The sequence below is a fragment of the Macaca mulatta genome, chromosome X, assembly GCF_049350105.2.
Source record: "Macaca mulatta isolate MMU2019108-1 chromosome X, T2T-MMU8v2.0, whole genome shotgun sequence".
In the NCBI taxonomy this organism is placed as follows: domain Eukaryota; kingdom Metazoa; phylum Chordata; class Mammalia; order Primates; family Cercopithecidae; genus Macaca; species Macaca mulatta.
Window position 1 is genome coordinate 81,280,403 of NC_133426.1, and position 5,904 is coordinate 81,286,306.

General features: G+C 40.7%; 1 non-coding gene across 1 annotated transcript; it reads left to right on the forward strand.

The window, feature by feature from the left end:
* Positions 1-2,411: 2,411 nt before the first annotated feature.
* Positions 2,412-2,516, forward strand: LOC114675158 (U6 spliceosomal RNA). The gene has a single exon (XR_003726255.1). It is a non-coding gene; the product is annotated as a U6 spliceosomal RNA (small nuclear RNA).
* The last annotated feature ends 3,388 nt before the right edge of the window (positions 2,517-5,904 follow it).

Here is a 5,904-nt window from a genome sequence, read left to right on the forward strand (position 1 = left end):
GCTGGAGGCTGAGGCACAAGAATTGCTTGAACCTGGGAGGTGGAGGTTGCAGTGGGCCAACAACTGCACTCCAGCCTGGGCGACAGAGCGAGACCCTTATCTAAAAATAAAAAAAAATTTTTGTCCTTGAAATTTATCTGTGTTTCTACATGTAGTTTTATCTAACTCACTTTAACTGAACAAGAGAATTACTTTGTATGAATATAACACAATTTTTAAAAACCCATTCCACTATCAAGGGACATTTGGCTAGTTTTCAACTTTTTGGTATTGTAAACTATGTTGTAATGAATATCCTTAAATGCACATCTTCAATATTACCAGATGTTGCCAAATTGCTTTCCGAATAACTTCAACAAACTTACTAATTTATTCCACAGATATTTATTTACTCCAAAATATGTGCCAGCCACTATTCTAGGGGCTATGTATGCAACAGTGTCTCAGTCTGTTTGTACTGCTATAAAAGAATACCTGAGACTGGGTAATTTATAAATAACAGAAATTTATCTTCTCACAGTTCTGGAGTCTGGTAACTCTAAGATCAGGGCACTGGAAATGTTCAATTTTCTGGTGAGGGCTGCTTCCAAGATGGAACTTTGTTGCTGCATTCTCCTTGTTAAGGGAACATGACGTTCTCACATGGTGGAAGGCAGAAGGGCAGGTGAGCCAAATGATAAATGAAGAATCTTTTCTAAGGACCTTAACCTAAGTTACCTAATTACCTCTCAAGGGTCCCACCTCTTAATACCATCACATTGGCCATTAAGTTTCAGCACCTGGATTTTGGAGGGGACACATTCAAACCAGAGCAAACTGAACAAAGTAGACAAAAATCCCTTCCCTCTGGAGATTGCATTGAAGTTGTGAGGAAACAGATAAAACCCCAAATGCCTAAATAAAATATAGAATATGTTATATGGAGATAAGTTAGAAGAAAAATAAGGCAATGAAACGGAATATAGAGTGTTGTGATTGTTAATTTTTTTTTTTTTTTTGAGACGGAGTTTTACTCTTGTTGCCCAGGCTGGAGTGCAATGGTGCGATCTCGGTTCACTGCAATCTCTGCCTCCCAGGTTCAAGCGATTCTCCTGCCTCAGCCTCCAGAGTAGCTGGGGTTACAGGCATATGCCACCACACCTGGCTAATTTTGTATTTTTTAGTAGAGAGGAGGTTTCTCCATGTTGGTCAGGCTGGTCTCAAACTCCCAACCTCAGGTGATCCGCCCGCCTTGGCCTCCCAAAGTGTTGGGATTACAGGCGTGAGCCACCGCGTTTGGCCCGTGATTGTTATTTTTTTAAGTGTCAACTTGGCTATGCTATACTACCCAGTTATTAAATCAAATACTAATCTAGATGTTGCTGGGAAGGTAATTTATAGATGTGGTTAACATGTACAAATCAGTTGACTTGAAGTAAAGGAGATTACCCTCAATAATGTGGGTGGGCCTCATCCAATCACTTGAAGGCCTTAAGAGCAAAAATGATGTTTCCTGTAAGGGAAGGAATTCTGCCTCAAGACTGTAGCATCATCTCCTGCAGAGTTTCTAGTCTGACGGCCTGCCCTGTGGATTTCAGATTTGCCAGCCCCCACAATTGCATGAGCCAATTTTTAAAGACAACTCACTTATAAGTTTTATAAAGACGAAATTAAAAAGATAAATATAATAAAGATAAAATATAAATCATAAATCTTATTTATGAGAGTTATCTTTAAAATAAGATTCTATTTGTACTAGTTTTTCTATTTTTCTGAAGAACGCTGACTGACATAGATTTTGTTACCAAGAGTGGTTCTAGAGGAACAGAATCTTAAGGATGGGTTTTCCGAATTGGTTCTGAAGTTTCCGAAATTGCTTCTCTGATCTGATTAGGTTTAAATGCACTAATGACTACTTACAATAGTAAAGAGGACACTGGGGGAAATGAAATAATCAGACTTTTCAGAAATTACTGAACACCAGCTCTGAACTGACATGAATTCCAGGAGACTCAAAATGGCACTGTGGTCCACCAGTCAGATTAGGGGCTTATGGGGGTCAGTTATTTAATGGAGTTTTAACTCACATCTACCTCATAGTGAACCCAGTAGTTTCCTGAACCCATCCTCTGGTAATTTCCCCAGTTCTGGGATATATAATTGGAATAGACACAATCAGCAACTGGTAGAATCCCCACATTGATTCCCTGGCTTATGGATTGAGGGTTATTATGGTAGAAAAGGTGAAGTGGAAGTCACTAGAACTGCCTCTGCTTAGAAAAATATTAAACCAAAAGCAATACTACATTCCTGGAGGGATTGTAGAGATCAGTGCCACCACCGAGGGCTTGAAAAATGCAAGGGTGATGATTCCCACCATATCCCCATTCAACTTACCTATTTGGCCTCTACAGAAAACGCAGGGATTTTTTGCTTGCTTCAGCAACACATATACTATAATTGGAACAATACAGAGAAGATCATCATGACCCCTGTGCAAAGATGACATGCAAATTTGTGAAGTATTTCATATTTTTGAGAAATGATAAATGCTTAAGGTGATGGATATGGTGATTACCATGATTCGATCACTATACAATTTATACATTTATGGAAACATCCATCATGTTGTACCCTATAAATATGTATAATTATTATGTGTCAATTTTTTAAAAAGGTGAATCTTGGAGAATGACAGTGGATTTTCAAAAGCTTAACCAGGTAGTGACTCCAGTTGCAGCTGCTGCACCAGATGTGGTTTCATTGCTTGAACAAATTAATATATCTTCTGGTATCTGCTATGTAGCTATTGATTTGGCAAATGCCTTTTTTCTCTATGTCTGTTAGTAAAGACCACCAGAAGAAATTTGCTTAATCTGGCAAAGCTAGCAATACTTTTCTTATCTCTATCAGTTCTCTACCCTATTTCATAATTTAGTTCACAGGGACATTGCTTGACTTCCCCTTCCACAAGACATCGCACTGATTCATTGCATGGATGACATTATGTTGATTGGACCTAGTGAGCAAGCAATAATAACTACTCTAGACTTATTGGTAATACATTTACACATCAGAGGGTGAGAAATACAATTTTTAAAATAAGATAACTTTCACCTCAGTGAAATTTCTATGGCTCCAGTGATGCGGGTAGAAAGATATCCTTTCTATGGTAAAGATTAAGTTCTTGCATTTGGCCTTTTCTACAACCAGAAAAAAATGCATAACACCTGATGGGCCTCTTTAAACTTTTGAGGCAACATATTTCTCATTTGGCTCATTTACTGAGTGACCTAAAAAGTTACTAGTTTTGAGTGGGGCCCAGAACAAGTGAAGTCTCTGCAACTGGTCCAGGCTGCCATGCAAGCTGCTCTGCCACTTGGGCCATATGTTCCAGAAGATTCAATGGTGCTTGAAGTGTCAGTGGCAGATAGAAATGCTTCTTGGAGCCTTTGGCAGGCCGCTGTAGGTGAATTGCAACACATATTCATAGGAATTTGGATCAAAGCTCTGCCATCTTCTGCAGATAACTACTATCCTTTTGAGAAACAGCTTTTGGCTTGCTACTGGGCCTTAGTAGAGACTGAACAATTAACCTTTGGTCACTATGCTACAATGTGACCTGAGCTGTCCTTCATGAACTGAGTATTATCTGAACCACCAAGCCATAAAGTTGGGCATGCACACCAGCACTCAATCACCAAATGGAAATTGTATATAAAGTTGGGCTTGAGCAGGCCCAGAAGGCACATGTAAGCTACATCAAGAAGTGGCCCAAATGCCTATGGCCCCACTCTTAGTATATTACCTCCTCTCTCCCAGCCTGCGCCTATTGCCTCATAGGAGTTCTCTGTGATAAGGTGAATGAAGAAGAGGAAAATGAGCCTGGTTTGCAGATGGTTGTGCATGATATGAAGGCACCACCTGCAAGTGGGCAGCTCTGCCACTAGTAACCCTTTTCTGGGATATCCCAGAAAGACAGTGATGAAGGGAAATCCTCACAGTGGGCAGAACATAGAGCACTGCACATTGTACCTTGTTGTTCATTTTTACTTAGAAGGAGAAATGGCCAGAAGTTTGAGTGTATGTTGATTCATGGATGGTGTCCAGTGTTTTAGATGGATGGTCAAGGACTTGGTAGGAACATGATTGGAAAATTGGTGATGAGGAGGTAAGAGAAAAAGATATGTGGGTAGACCTCTATGAATGGGTTAAAAAAAACAAACCCTGAAGATATTTGTGTCCCATGTGAATGCTAACCAAAGAGCGACCTCAGCAGAGCAAGATTTTTTATAATCAAGTGGATAGGATGACCTGTTCTGTGGATAACAGTCAGTCACCTTCCTCAGCTACTTCTGTCATTGCCCAATGGGCTCATTTACAAAGTGGCCATGGTGGTAGGGATATAAATTATTCATGGGATTAGCAACATGGACTTCATTTCACTAAGGTTGACCTGGCTATACCCACTGCTCAGAGTACTCAACCTGCCAGCAGCAAAGACCATCACTGAGTCATTCCCCAGGGTGATCAGCCAGTTATTTATGTCTGGTTGATTATATTCAACCACTTCTATCATAGAAGGGGCAGCATTTTTTCTTGCTGGAATAGAAACTTACTCTAAGTATGGATTTACCTTCCTTGCACACAATGATTTTGCCAAAACTACCATCTGTAGACTTACAGAATGCCTTATCCACTGCCATGTTATTCCACATAACATTGCTTCTGATTAAGGAACTCACTTTATACATGAAGTTGCAGCAGTGGGCCCAAGTTCATTGAATTCACTGGCCTTACCATGTTCCCAGCCATCCTGAAGCAACTGGTTTGGTAGAATAATGTAATGGCCTTTTAAAGACTTGGTTATAGCACTAACTACATGGCACCACCTTGCAGGACTGGGGCATGCTCTGTAGGAGGCTATATATGCTCTAAAGAAGTGTCAAATATAAGGTGCTGTTTCCCCTGTAGACAGGATTCACAGGTCCAGGAATCAAGGGGTGAAAATTGGAGTGGGTATTACTTACTATACCATAGTTATCCACTAGCAAAATTTTTGCTTCCTGTCCCCATGAACTTACGCTATGCTGGTCTTGAGGTCTTAGTTCCAGAGGGTGGAATGCTACCACCAGGAGATATAATAATTCAATTGAACTGTAATTTAAGATTGTTATCCTACTACTTTGGGCTTCTTGTGCCTCTAAGTTAACAGGCAACAAAGGGAGTTACTATACTGCTGGCATGATTGATCTTGATTACCAAGGAAAAAGTTTGCAACTTGTTGGGCTCTTACTTCACAATAGAGGTAAGTAAGTATGAGTATGTCTGGAATACAGTAGACCCATTAGAAGATCTCTTAGTGCTACCAGGCCCTGTGATTAGTCAGTGGAAAACTACAGCTGGGCATGGTGGCACACATCTGTAGTCCCAGTTACTCAAGAGGCTGAAGCAGGAGGATTGCTTGAGTCAAGGAATTCAAGGCCAGTCTCGGCTACATAGTGAGACTCCCATCTCTAAAAAGCACTACAATAATTCAACTCAACAGGACTACTAATTGCTCAGAACTCTCCGGAATGAAGGTTTGGGTCACCCTACCCCATTCCACCAGGGAAGGAACCATAAGAAGCTGAAATATTTGCTGAGGGCTAAGGGAATATGGAATGGGTAATGGAAGAAGGTTGTTTTAAATACCAGCTACGAGTTGCAGATGACCAGCTGCAGAAATGAGAATTGTAATTATTATTATTAGTAGTAGTAGTACTAGTATTTGAGGTGGAGTTTTTGCTCTTGTTGCCCAGGCTGGAGTGCAATAGCACAGTCTTGGCTCACTGCAACCTCTGCCCCCCGGGTTCAAGGGATTCTCCTGCCTCAGCCTCCTAAGTAGCTGAGATTACAGGCATGCACCTCCACGCTCTGCTAATT